The sequence below is a fragment of the Lissotriton helveticus genome, chromosome 12 (genome assembly GCF_964261635.1).
Source record: "Lissotriton helveticus chromosome 12, aLisHel1.1, whole genome shotgun sequence".
In the NCBI taxonomy this organism is placed as follows: domain Eukaryota; kingdom Metazoa; phylum Chordata; class Amphibia; order Caudata; family Salamandridae; genus Lissotriton; species Lissotriton helveticus.
This window is the reverse complement of record NC_136073.1, coordinates 293,422,535-293,436,992: the sequence shown is the minus strand read 5'-3', so window position 1 is coordinate 293,436,992 and position 14,458 is coordinate 293,422,535.

Sequence of the window (14,458 nt, the reverse complement as noted above, 5' to 3'; positions counted from 1 at the left end):
GCAGCGGCAACACGCCAGGCACCACTTCTTTCTTCAAAAATGGCTTTGACAACACTGGGGGGGATGTCTTGCACATGCCTCCGACCCCCCCCCCCGTCCTCATCGCCACCGGCCATAACAAATGTCAAGCGGGGCGCCGTGGGGTGCACTGGGAGGGAGAGACGGTGCGAACAGGCCTCTCCCGCCTCCTCAGGTGAAGGCTTCCCAGCTGCACCCTCAGCGCTCCAGGCGCCCCGAAAAGGGTTCGTCCACTGTGGCGATGCTGCAACGTCTCGCCCGGCAGGGTGGAGCCCGTCCGCTCATGTGACCCCGCGATCGCCGGTAGCTGCCGAACTCTCAAAATGGCGATCGACCTGGCAAGAGCGGGCCCAGCATGAAGAAATGGCCCGGTCACTGGTTGACTCCACCACCGTAGTCCTCCACGACCTTGAAGATTCTAGAGGAGCCGCAGGAGTCTCCGACCCCCGATGGGGAATGACTGCCATGATCGCCCGTGGAGTGACGAAACTGTATCCGCGGGACGTCGGCGCTCCCATGCTGGCGCCAGCCTCACTTTGAATTACTAGAATCCTGCAGACCTCAGTTCCGGTGAAAGCACAGTGTGACCCGGTAGGAAAAATTGTTGCACCCCCTCCCCTTTTTGAGTGATAGTTCAAACCACCGATCCTTTCCTTTGCCCTTTTAACGGAACTTTGGACTGCCTCCCCCTCTTTTACATTTTCTAGAGAAAACAAAACATTAACCACTACATTACCATAGCAGTTGACACCAGAACTGTTTTCAAATTGAAAACCAACAACATCTTCAACAGAATCCTTTTTGTTTCTGCTGTGACCCTGCTACAGCACAGGCATTGTCCCCAGCAGTAATTCTGCAATGCCGGTAAGAATAGCTGTGGTGCCTACTGGACTCACTCACCCCCGCGGCGCCCCACGCCGTTATTTGCTGGGCGGCAACTTACTAGACATCACTTTCGTGCCATCTAGATTTCAGCGCGTTCTGCTGCCTTGGAACTATTCGCACAACAGACTGCTACTGACGACCCACCCCCAGGCAACATCTTCTGAATTTTCATAATTTGAAAGAACTAGTAACATGTCCTCATCAGGAATTCAAAAGAAATTGCCACGGTCTCTTCGTTGTTTAAATGTTTTTACTGTTTTTGTTTTGTTGTATATATTTATATGTTATTAAAGTTTTATATTCCTACTACTTTGTTGGAGTGCTATATATTTTTAATGTGACACATAATTGTAAAAACTTTGATGTACAAAGAGTCATTCCTGGAATCTTCCGCTTCAGGCTCGGTCCCCTCCCCAATCACAATACAGGATGGTTTTCAGATAGTAGGAACACGTGTGGTGTGACGGATCTCATCGGGTGTGGGCCTTGATCTACTATAACTCCTTTGAAGAGGGGTGATTCTTTACAGCTGGAGCCATAAACTACATCTGCAGGGCTAGCTGATAGCCTGGACAATCGGACACAGAGGAAGAGGAGTGTCAGAGGGTGCGGTAGTGAATAGGGCGAAAGGGAGGTGTCGGGCGGGCACAGAGTGTGATTCTCAGGGAAGAGCAGCGCAGATGGGGGGAGGTTTATTGCCCATGCATAAGACAGAGAGCGGGGGTGACCAGTGCCTGGGGAAGATGCTTGCGAGGGTGGGGAGCCATGCTAAGGATCGACAGCGTGCAGAGAGTGGGTCTGGTCAAGGCATCTAAAATGACTGCCGTGCACGACAAAAGTGTGGCATTTGAAAAAAGGCAAGATGGCGCAGACAATGTTTTTCAACACTTCCTGATTTCCTTCGAATCGAACGTTAACAGACGTTGGGGCATATTACCAAAGTTAAGCGATATTTACCTTCTTAGGTACATCAAACCTAAGAGGTCAGGGAGGATCTACTATGCCCCCTTATGGTCATTTGCCCCTTCGCTTTGGCCTCCTCTTGTCTCTCGATCCTACCGAGAGACAAGATGGCGGCCGCTACGGACTGTTTGGAATGTTTACAGACGCCGGAGAACCAATCAGCTTCGCAAACCTCCATTACGCGAAGCGGAGCGCTGTTACAGATATATATCTTTTTTTGAACGTTAATTTCTCAAAATCCACTGGAGCACATATATTGAGACCTAGCAAAGGCACATCGGGCTACCAGTCTCTAATATTTTACCAAGTTTCGTGCAAATCCATTCAGCCGTTCGATTATTATTATTATTTTTTTTTTTGCCCCGCGGGGCCCTTTTAAAACCTCCACATCAAACCTAGGGGGTCAGCGAGGATCTACTATGCCCCCTTATGGTCATTTGCCCCTTCGCTTTGGCCTCCTCTTGTCTCTCGATCCTACCGAGAGACAAGATGGCGGCCACTACGGACTGTTTGGAATGTTCACAGACGCCGGAGAACCAATCAGCTTCGCTTCACAAAGTTCCGTACCGCGAAAAGTCCGCGAACCGGAGCGCTGCCCGGTCCGCTGTTACAGATACATATCTTTTTTTGAACGTTAATTTCTCAAAATCCACTGGAGCACATATATTGAGACCTAGCAAAGGCACATCGGGCTACCAGTCCCTACAATTTTGCCAAGTTTCGTGCAAATCCATTCAGCCGTTCGGGCTAAAAGTGAGGCCAACCGCCCTATGGAAAACTCAATGTTAAAAACACGTTTTGGGACCCCCCTTTTTTCTCGGCCCCCCTTGACGAACCCCCCCCAAATTTTCAAGGGCTGCTCAGAAACAAAATCTGCCATTTTCCTGAAAATTTCAGCCAATTCCGTCCACAAACGCCAAAGTTATTAGACATAGAATTTTCAAAAATCCCATAGAGAAAAAATCCTAACTATATATACCTACTGGCGACCGCCAGTAGGTAATATATATATATATATATATATATGATGCACGTCTACCTCCAAAGAGCAAGCAGAGGCCATAGGGGGAATCCTTTGGTAACGCTTTCAATACTCAGGTGCACAGAATAACAGTGGCAGAAAATGCATTTCGGCGGTTTTCGTGCCTTCATCAGCGCCCTTCACTGTGTGTAGCCAGTCGAATTAGTCCAATAGTCCTGCCACTCTGGCCCAGGGTACAGAGTGCCTCTCCTATTTTCCCATCTGAACTGCCAATAACTGTGACCAACACATCAAAGTTTCAAAACATATATATATATACATATATATATATTCACTGAAAAAACCATAGGTTATAGACCATATATAGTTAGGAATTAGCATTTAAAAAACCTTATTTTACTCACACAAAACCATTGAAATTCCATATATAGTTAGTTGCACTAACTATATATCGCGCACCTGCAATCCACTGCTGATCATGTCACATATTACATCATTCATGACATGGTCAGTGACATCACTGATGACATCACTGATGACATCTCAAATGACATCACTGATGACATCACTGATGACAACATCCAGTGACTGTATGTTTCTGTAAAGTTAAAATATATCTTACATATTGAAGAATGAGTGGATGTATAAGTGTCTGGATGAAGGATTTAGTAGGTGCGTGACTGACTGTATGAGTGAGTGATTAAATGTGTCTCACTGAATGCATGGGTTAGTGACTAAACTGTCTTAATTTGTGCATCATTATGTCTGTTGTTCTGTAAACTGCTGCATGTGTTGATCATTAGCTATACGAGAGGCTATATGTGTTATTAATTGCTTGCCCAAGTATTTCTATGGGAGATTGAGTTTGTGTGGGGGTGGCTGGAAGGTGTGTGACTCTATGCATAGATGTGTGAACAGTTTATTCACTAGGTGTATGAGTTCAAGAGTGCATGTGGAAACAGCTACATGGGCAGTTGACTGTGTGCATGAGTGTATTGATGAGTGAATGGATATCTCAATGCTACATGTCATAGTAAGTACATATGTAAAACACAGTACATGTGAGAGTTGGCATATATAAATAACTGTGCATGAGAGCCACCGAATGAGTGAGTGGTTGTATCGATCATTGTGAACTTGTATCAGGGATTGTATAAGAGAGTAAATATGTGTTAGTATATGTTTCAATAAGTAAGGTGTGTTTAACTGTATAGTTGAAGAAATGGAGATGAGATTGTTTCTTTGCATGACTGACTGGGTGTGTGAGTAACTCCATGGATGAGTGGAAGTGTGTGAGTGTCTGTATACACTGAGTGTATCTAAGGTTATATTAGAGTCTGAAGAGGTTTATCGTATTAGCACAAGAATGATGTCAAATGAGATGTCATCAGTGATGTCATCAGTGATGTCATTTGAGATGTCATCAGTGATGTCATCAGTGATGTCACTGACCATGTCATGAATGATGTAATATGTGACATGATCAGCAGTGGATTGCAGGTGCGCGATATATAGTTAGTGCAACTAACTATATATGGAATTTCAATGGTTTTGTGTGAGTAAAATAAGGTTTTTTAAATGCTAATTCCTAACTATATATGGTCTATAACCTATGGTTTTTTCAGTGAATTTTCAAGGTTTTGTAAATGCTAATTCCTAACTATATATGGTCTATAACCTATGGTTTTTTCAGTGAATTTCAATGGTTTTTTAATAGCAAATATCATAAGCTGTCGAATGTCAAGTACGTGGTAAGTGAAAACATTTTCGTGTTTATGCACACTGATCTGCTTTGAATGGTGCCCCCCCCCCCCTCATTTCTATTAGGAGTACTCTCTCTTTGCAGATAGTGAAAGGTAGTTAACGCAGGTCTTTGCCCCCATTGTAATCCGTCGTGCCTGCTTCTCTCTCCATTTGATTGATTGTTATCCAAGTATTTACTGTTTTAGAATTAGTTCTCTTTGGTTCATTCTCTATTTACAAACAAACACAGAGTCGCAATACTCTGTTTAGTCTTTGCAGATAACGAAAAATCGTGTAAAAAAAAAAGAAAAGGAATCGAGCAAAATCAGTAGGCCACTAATGGGATCTCTTTTTGACCTCGCTAAAATAGAAACATTAGGAACAACCCCTCATGACAAATACAAAACTAGTGAGATGAACTGAACTCCACACAATGATGGCTGCAAAACAGCTCGGCTCCGCCACCCACCCCGCCCAAAATAACGATAAAGAACGGCTGCCATGATTGGTTGCGGAATGACCACGACGGAGCTACGAAATGGTGCTGCTCTCATGCTAACCCCAGCTTCAGTCTGAAACATCCAGAAACACTGTAGACTACCAATTCGATCAGTTCCGGTAGCGCCCCAATGTAACCCGGTAGAGAAGAACTAGCTCTCCCCTCTTTGACTGATGGTTCTTGTTGCCTGTCCCTTCTGTTCTCATTTAACAGAACTATTTAGCCTGCTGAAAGGGGTTGTGTTCCGACCGCTGGTTGGTGGAGACATTTTGACTATATTCTGTACCTGCGTTGTCGCGTAATGCGTCATATGACGCGCCGCGTTAGCGCATCCGGAAGTCATCCGGGGCGCGCAGCGCGTAACGTAAGCATAACAAGTCATGTGACTTGTTAATAAAACTTTTCATTGGTTCATTTTACTTTTCTTATTGTAATGATGAAAGGCTTGGTCATATGACCTAAAAATTACGCTTTTCATTACTTCCGAACATTATTTTTTCTTAAATATATGTTATAATGTTCCAGGCTAATGTACTTTCCCGGAAATTTTACAACTGTCCTGCAAGTAAAATATATTCTTTTTTCGAGAAAAAGAGCGTTTCTTCGTCCCATGACGGAGCCGTTGAGCAAAAGAGGGTCGACCTGCTGTCTTAGTCGCCGATACGCCTGAATATGAGATTCTTATCGATCACTTTATGTTGCAGGAATAGAAAACACAACAGCCCTTGACCATTTATCTTTACTGCGTTCCTTCGTATTATACCTTTTACCCTTCATGTAATTGGTCTGCTTTATTTCACTTGCCTTTTAATGATTCTAAAACAGTCACTATTATTAAAAACTTTACCAATGTATATACTACTACCATGTTTTCTTTTAAAAACCTTTATTGAGAAAATTTCATTATACAAATACGAGCCTATAACCACGTGGGCCTGCCACAGAGCAAACTGTAATCGTATATGATGAATAGACATTTACACTGTAGAGGAACGTAACGGGCGGGCCATTAGGTTGCAAGAACTAAGGTGTCTAACAGTTACGGAATCGGTGGACGTACATTTTATAATTAAAATACGACAGGGCCAGTTACAATAAAATTATCTAGATATACATTTGCGGGCAAGTACCATGGGTGACGTTAATTCGAACTTTCAACAGTACAGTAATCAATAACACATCAGAACTTAATATCAATAGGGATGTCGAAATATTCAATCAATTCTCGTCCCCGCCCGCCATGTGCTTCAAAACTGCATACGTATCTCGTGATTTCAAGGTTCTGCAACCAGTACACAACAAGGAGTTACGAGTCCCATTTATTCTGGCGCCATTTTGGGCGAGGACGGGCAGGTCCAGGATATAGTCAAAATGTCTCTACCAACCATCGACTATGATGATGTTCATATGCTGTATTTATTAGAGTAACACTCATCTGTCCACATGAAATTAATTTGCCACAATCTAAACATGTCATTTTAATCTTTCCAAAGTTCTTCTAAATATTTGGGACCGTTTCCCTTGCCTCTGAAGCTCTCAGTGCCACTTCTTTGATGAATGTACTAGCAGGTCAGGGGTTCTCCTCCAAATCTCTCTTTTATGCAGCACTATAATTAATTGGTGCCACCTCTCCATATGACGATGCATGGTATAGTTACCACAACTATATTTTTTTTCGGTTCCTCTGGAGAGTTCATCGTGGCAGATGAAGCGTGTAACGTACCGGGCATTTACCTTTTTTTGCATGTACAGGAAAGGAAAAAAAAATCGAGCGTCCGAGTTCTAAGGTGTCCCAGGGCCATTTTGGTGGACCAGGCCCAAATCCAAAGAACAGCCATCTCACAGGCTAATGGGGCGACCCACGCCGAGTTTCAGCATTGTAGGATGACCACACAAGTACAGCAACTTGCTAGACATCACCTCGGTGCCATCCGGATCTCGGCGCCCCACTGCAGATGAAGTGCCTCTCAACTATGAAACCACCACGGTGACATCCGGATCTTGGCGCGTTGTGCTGCCTTCGGCCTATTCGCACATCGGTCCGCTACTGACGCCATCTCACAGGCTAATGGGGCGACCCACGCCGAGTTTCAGCATTGTAGGATGACCACACCAGTACAGCAACTTGCTAGACATCACCTCGGTGCCATCCGGATCTCGGCGCCCCACTGCAGATGAAGTGCCTCTCAACTATGAAACCACCACGGTGACATCCGGATCTTGGCGCGTTGTGCTGCCTTCGGCCTATTCGCACATCGGTCCGCTACTGACGCCATCTCACAGGCTAATGGGGCGACCCACGCCGAGTTTCAGCATTGTAGGATGACCACACCAGTACAGCAACTTGCTAGACATCACCTCGGTGCCATCCGGATCTCGGCGCCCCACTGCAGATGAAGTGCCTCTCAACTATGAAACCACCACGGTGACATCCGGATCTTGGCGCGTTGTGCTGCCTTCGGCCTATTCGCACATCGGTCCGCTACTGACGCCATCTCACAGGCTAATGGGGCGACCCACGCCGAGTTTCAGAATTGTAGGATGACCACACCAGTACAGCAACTTGCTAGACATCACCTCAGTGCCATCCGAATCTTGGCATCTCAACGCCTAGTGGTATCTTCCATACAAAAAATATTGTTACGCTGCCTTTGGCCCCATTCGCACATCAGTCCGCAACTTAGACACCACCTCGGTGCCATCCGGATCTTGGAATGTCAGCACCTTTTGGTGTCTTCTCGTCAGAAAATATTGTTGCGCTGCCTTTGGCCCCATTCGCACATCAGTCCGCTACTGACGCCATCTCACAGGCTAATGGGGCGCCCCACGCCGACTTTCAGCATTGTAGAATAACCACACCAGTACAGCAACTTGCTAGACATCACCTCGGTGCCATCCGGATCTCGGCGCCCCACTGCAGATGAAGTGCCTCTCAACTATGAAACCACCACGGTGACATCCAGATCTTGGCGCGTTGTGCTGCCTTCGGCCTATTCGCACATCGGTCCGCTACTGACGCCATCTCACAGGCTAATGGGGCGACCCACGCCGAGTTTCAGCATTGTAGGATGACCACACCAGTACAGCAACTTGCTAGACATCACCTCGGTGCCATCCGGATCTCGGCGCCCCACTGCAGATGAAGTGCCTCTCAACTATGAAACCACCACGGTGACATCCGGATCTTGGCGCGTTGTGCTGCCTTCGGCCTATTCGCACATCGGTCCGCTACTGACGCCATCTCACAGGCTAATGGGGCGACCCACGCCGAGTTTCAGCATTGTAGGATGACCACACCAACTTGCTAGACATCACCTCAGTGCCATCCGAATCTTGGCATCTCAACGCCTAGTGGTATCTTCCATACAAAAAATATTGTTACGCTGCCTTTGGCCCCATTCGCACATCAGTCCGCAACTTAGACATCACCTCGGTGCCATCCGGATCTTGGCATCTCAGCGCCTTGTGGTGTCAGTCAGAAAATATTGTTGTGCTGCCTTCGGCCTATTCGCACATCGGTCCGCTACTGACGCCATCTCACAGGCCAACGGGGCGCCCCACGCCGACTTTCAACATTGTAGGATGGCCACAGAAGTGCGACAACTTACTAGACACCACCTCGGTGCCATCCGGATCTTGGCGCGTTGTGCTGCCTTCGGCCTATTCGCACATCGGTCCGCTACTGACGCAAACTCACAGGCCAACGGGGCGCCCCACGCCGACTTTCAGCATTGTAGGATGGCCACACCAGTGCGGCAACTTGCTACACACCACCTCGGTGCCATCCGGATCTTGGCGCGTAGTGAAGCTGCAGCAGCTGCAAATAAGCTTCAGACAGTGTTACAACCGCTGCTCAGAACTCTCAACTATGACACCACCTCGGTGCCATCCGGATCTTGGCGCGTTGTATTGCCTTCGGCCTATTCGCACATCGGTCCGCTACTGACGCCGCCTCACGTGCCAACGTATTTTCTCCGCATTTTATACCCTATGCCGCATAACAGGTCATGTGACTTGTTTATAAAACTTTTCATTGGTTCATTTTACTTTTGGTTTCCGAATGATGGAAGGCTTGATCATATGACCTAAAAACAACACTTTTCATTGGATGAAAACTTTTTTTTTCCCCCAAACGATGAAAGCCCCACCTTGTTTCTGGATGTTTCAGACTAAACTGGCGTCAGCATGAGAGCACCACCATCTCGTAGCTCCGTCGTGGTCATTCCGCGAGCAATCATGGCAGCCGCTCCCCACCAGAAGCCTGCAGGAGTCGGGGCCCCCAAAACTTTTGATGAATTCTCAAGGCGGAGGGGACGCTTTCGAGAATGGGGTCCAAGACCTAGCAGACAAGCGTCCGATTTCCAAGGTGTCCCAGGGCCATTTCAGTGGACCACGCCCAAAAAGGAAAGAGCCTGCCGCCATTTTGAGAGTCCTGTGGCAGCCGCCTATCGCTGCACCGCAAGAGTGGGCGCAACTCAGCTGAATGGCGGATTTTGACACAGTGGACCAAAAGCGGACGGAATGGCAACTGAAACGGTAAAGGGGCGCCCCACTAAAACAGATGAGACTCCACCTGGAGAGGCCCGTTCACGCCGCCTCCCCCGGGGCGCTCCACGCCGTTATTCGGAGCAGCATTGTAGGATACCAAAACCAGTGCGGCAACTTACTGGACATCACCTTGGTGCCATCGTTCTGCTGCCTTGGAACTATTCGCACAACAGTTTGCTACTGATGACCCACCCCCCGCGACGCCCCACGCCGTTATTTGCTGGGTGGCAACTTACTAGACATCACTTTCGTGTCATCTAGATTTCGGCGCGTTCTGCTGCCTTGGAACTATTCGCACAACAGTTTGCTACTGATGACCCACCCCCCGCGACGCCCCACGCCGGAAATCTGGACGTTGTGCTGCGTTGGGACTATTCGCACAGCCGACCGCTACTTCGTTGTTTTTCTCTAAAAATGTTTATATGTTATTACTATTTTTGTTTTCTTGTATATATTTATAAATTATTAAAGTTTTATAATCTTACTACTTTGTCGGAGTGCTATATATTTTTAATGTGACACATAATTGTAAAAACTTTGATGTACAAAGAGTCATCCCTGGAATCTTCCGCTTCACGCTCGGTCCCCTCCCCAATCACAATACAGGATGGTTTTCAGATAATAGCAACGCTTCTGCTGTGACGGATCTCATCGAGTGTGGGCCTTGATCTACTATAACTCCTTTGAAGAGGGGTGATTCTTTACAGCTGTGGCCATAAACTACATCTGCAGGGCTAGCTGATAGCCTAGGACCGGCCTGGACAATCGGACACAGAGGAAAATGAGTGTCAGAGGGTGCGGTAGTGAATAGGGCGAAAGGGAGGTGTCGGGCGGGCACAGGGTGTGATTCTCAGGGAAGAGCAGCGCAGATGGGGGGAGGTTTATTACCCATGCATAAGACAGAGAGCGGGGGTGACCACTGCCTGGGTGAGATGCTTGCGAGGGTGGGGAGCCATGCTAAGGATCGACAGCGTGCACAGAGTGGGTCTGGTCAAGGCATCTAAAATGGCTGCCGTGCACGACAAAAGTGTGGCATTTGAAAAAAGACAAGATGGCGCACACAATGTTTTTCAACAATTCCTGATTTCCTTCGAATCGAACGTTAACAGACGTTGGGGCATATTACCAAAGTTAAGCGATATTTATCCCTAACGATGCATTGCAAAGATTTTTTTACCGTCAGAAATTATCGCAGATAAACCTTGCTATTATCAAGGTTTATCGCAAATACGATAAAAAACGAGCGCAATGCATTAATATCGCTGAAAACTCCGCGATATTCATGCATTACCGAGCTAATGCTCTTAGCCATGTTATCCACCTCCCATTGGATAACATGGCTAAGAACTGCTCAGGGCAGCTGTTACTTTTTGGAGATATTCGCGCTTATCTCGAATATTTCCAAAAGTTGATAATAGGAGATAGCGATGTTAGCGACTGTTTCCAGTCGCTAACATCTTGGCATGCCCACTTTGCATGTCATTAGTGATAAATATCACTCACATGCAAAGTGGGACCCAAGATGGTCGCTATCTCCTACTAGCCGTCGCTAACTGGTGTTAGCAACAGCTAGGTAATACAGATATAATTTTATCTCCGCGAAGCGGAGCGCTGTTACAGATATATATCTTGTTTTTGAACGTTAATTTCTCAAAATGCACTGAAGCACATATATTGAGACATAGCAAAGGCACATCGGGCTACCAGTCCCTAATATTTTACCAAGTTTCGTGCAAATCCATTCAGCCGTTCGATTATTATTATTATTATTTTTTTTTGCCCCGCGGGGCCCTTTTAAAACCTCCACATCAAACCTAGGGGGTCAGCGAGGATCTACTATGCACCCTTATGGTCATTTGCCCCTTCGCTTTGGCCTCCTCTTGTCTCTCGATCCTACCGAGAGACAAGATGGCGGCCGCTACGTACTGTTTGGAATGTTTACAGACACCGGAGAGCCAATCAGCTTCGCTTCGCAAAGCTCCGTAACGCGAAAAGTACGCGAAGCGGTGCGCTGTTACAGATATATATCTTTTTTATATATATATATATTACCTACTGGCGGTCGCCAGTAGGTATATATAGTTAGGATTTTTTCTCTATGGGTTTTTTGAAAATTCTATGTCTAATAACTTTGGCGTTTGTGGACGGAATTGGCTGAAATTTTCAGGAAAATGGCACATTTTGTTTCTGAGCAGCCCTTGAAAATTTGGGGGGGGTTCGTCCAGTGGGGGCCGAGAAAAAAGGGGGGTCCCAAAACGTGTTTTTAACATTGAGTTTTCCATAGGGCGGTTGGCCTCACTTTTAGCCCGAACGGCTGAATGGATTTGCACGAAACTTGGCAAAATTGTAGGGACTGGTAGCCCGATGTGCCTTTTGTAGGTCTCAATATATGTGCTCCAGTGGATTTTGAGAAATTAACGTTTAAAAAAAGATATATATCTGTAACAGCGGACCGGTTAGCGCTCTGGTTCGCGGACTTTTCGCGCAACGGAGCTTTGTGAAGCGAAGCTGATTGGTTCTCCGGCGTCTGTCAACATTCCAAACAGTCCGTAGCGGCCGCCATCTTGTCTCTCGGTAGGATCGAGAGACAAGAGGAGGTCAAAACAAAGGGGGAAATAACTATAAGGGGGCATAGTAGATCCTCGCTGACCCCCTAGGTTTGATGTGGAGGTTTTAAAAGGGCCCCGCGGGGCAAAAAAAAATAATAATAATATTAATCGAACGGCTGAATGGATTTGCACGAAACTTGGCAAAATTGTAGGGACTGGTAGCCCGATGTGCCTTTGCTAGGTCTCAATATATGTGCTCCAGTGGATTTTGAGAAATTAACGTTCAAAAAAAGATATATATCTGTAACAGCGCTCCGCTTCGCGTAACGGAGGTTTGCGAAGCTGATTGGTCATTCTGTCACTGGGCTATAGTTGGGTTACATCTGGCTGATATTTGGGCTACATTTGTTTTTTTGTGTGTCTGGCGGCCATCTTTGGGCTACATTGGGCTACATTGGGCTTCATTGGGCTACATTCGGCTAATTAGCAAATATCTCATCGCAAACTAGGAATGGTAAAGAATCGCTATTTATTCCTTAAAGTTCGCTATTTAGGAAATGCAAAAAACTTTGATGATATATATGGCGGTTCATCTCTAACAAGATAAGAAGCATAGGGATACATTTATGATGACTGGCGCATCACCAGGGATGTGTTAGTCATTCTGTGCCGCTGTTCCGTCACCTATGGTGTGCTGCATTTACAATGCGGCGCATCATGGGGCAAAAACAGCACAGATGCGTGATGTATCTGTGCCGTAAAGGTGGCGCATTGCTGGAGTTGTATCGCAAGTGTGATGAAGCTCCAGCAAGGGTCGGGGGTGCCCCTGTCGCAGGGTTTCTGTTCTCACACAGAACTGTGGACAGAGGATTGGAACCTCGGCGAATGCATTGCTGGAGTTGTATCGCAAGTGTGATGAAGCTCCAGCAAGGGTCGGGGGTGCCCCTGTCGCAGGGTTTCTGTTGTCACACAGAACTGTGGACAGAGGATTGGAACCTCGGCGAATTAGGGTGTCCCAAAACTCACGTTAGTAATCAAAAACTCCTTAGCAAGCTAGGTACAGTGTCACATTGGATATAACAAACTCTCAATGTTTAGACAATCCAGAATATGAACTTATAGTACCTCAGGATACGTGGAACTCATGAACAGTCGGTCGTTATAGATTTCTTAGAAACCAGAACATGGAGTTAAGAAGAACAGATGTGTATTTGAAATGTTTATTTACTAATGCCGTCTTCTCAGGCGTAGTACCTTAGATAATAAAAGTACACATATTATCAGTAGCAAAATTACCAGCATAGTTACTAGTACATAAAAAGTGAATGGTGATAGTATGTTAACATGCTGTAAATGAATAAGAGTTAGCAACACTTATAAGCAGCCGCGGGCCGTGGAGGGAGTTACGGTGAGGCAGGGAGGCGGGGAGGGGGAGAAGCAGGGTGGAGAATACAAGTACACATATTATCAGTAGCAAAATTACCAGCATAGTTACTAGTACATAAAAAGCGAATGGTGACAGTATGTTAACATGCTGTAAATGAATAAGAGTTAGCAACACTTATAAGCAGCCGCGGGCCGTGGAGGGAGTTACGGTGGGGCAGGGAGGCGGGGAGGGGGAGGGGCAAGGTAGAGAGGGCTCCACCCTGCTTCTCCCCCTCCCCGCCTCTCTGCCCCATCGTAACTCCCTCCACGGCCCGCGGCTGCTTATATCTCACCCTCCCTAATACACATATTATATTATTTGCTAAGAAGGTCTCTTTGTGTTGGTTTAGGGCGTGCCCATACTTTAGTGTCTTAGATTTGAAGGAATCACATCACCATACACCAGCTCTCTCTTCATGTGAACCGCATCAACTGTTGTGTATGTGTGTTCGGCAAAGCAATATAAAACCCACCTCATGCCCAGAATTGGCAGAAGTTGCACTTATGTTATGAGTATGAAGTCGTGGAGATCAGACCTCATAACAATTCTGTATCGTGTTGTTCTTGAAACTTTAGCACTCGCTGTACAGATATAGTTTAACAAGTAAAGCAGATAGTAGACCAATAACATATTATTCTCATGTAAACCACGATGAACTACTAGGTGGAAAGCTAAAGCAACAACTAAGTGTCGTGTGCAGAAGTTGCAAAAAAGGAAAAATGGCGTTTAAACCGGTAATGAGCCCATGCTAACTTAACACGGTGTAAAGATATCCAGGACCTAGATGACACCTCCTCATGATCCGGAAACGAACTGAATAAGATAATAGAAGTGCCATCTCATGA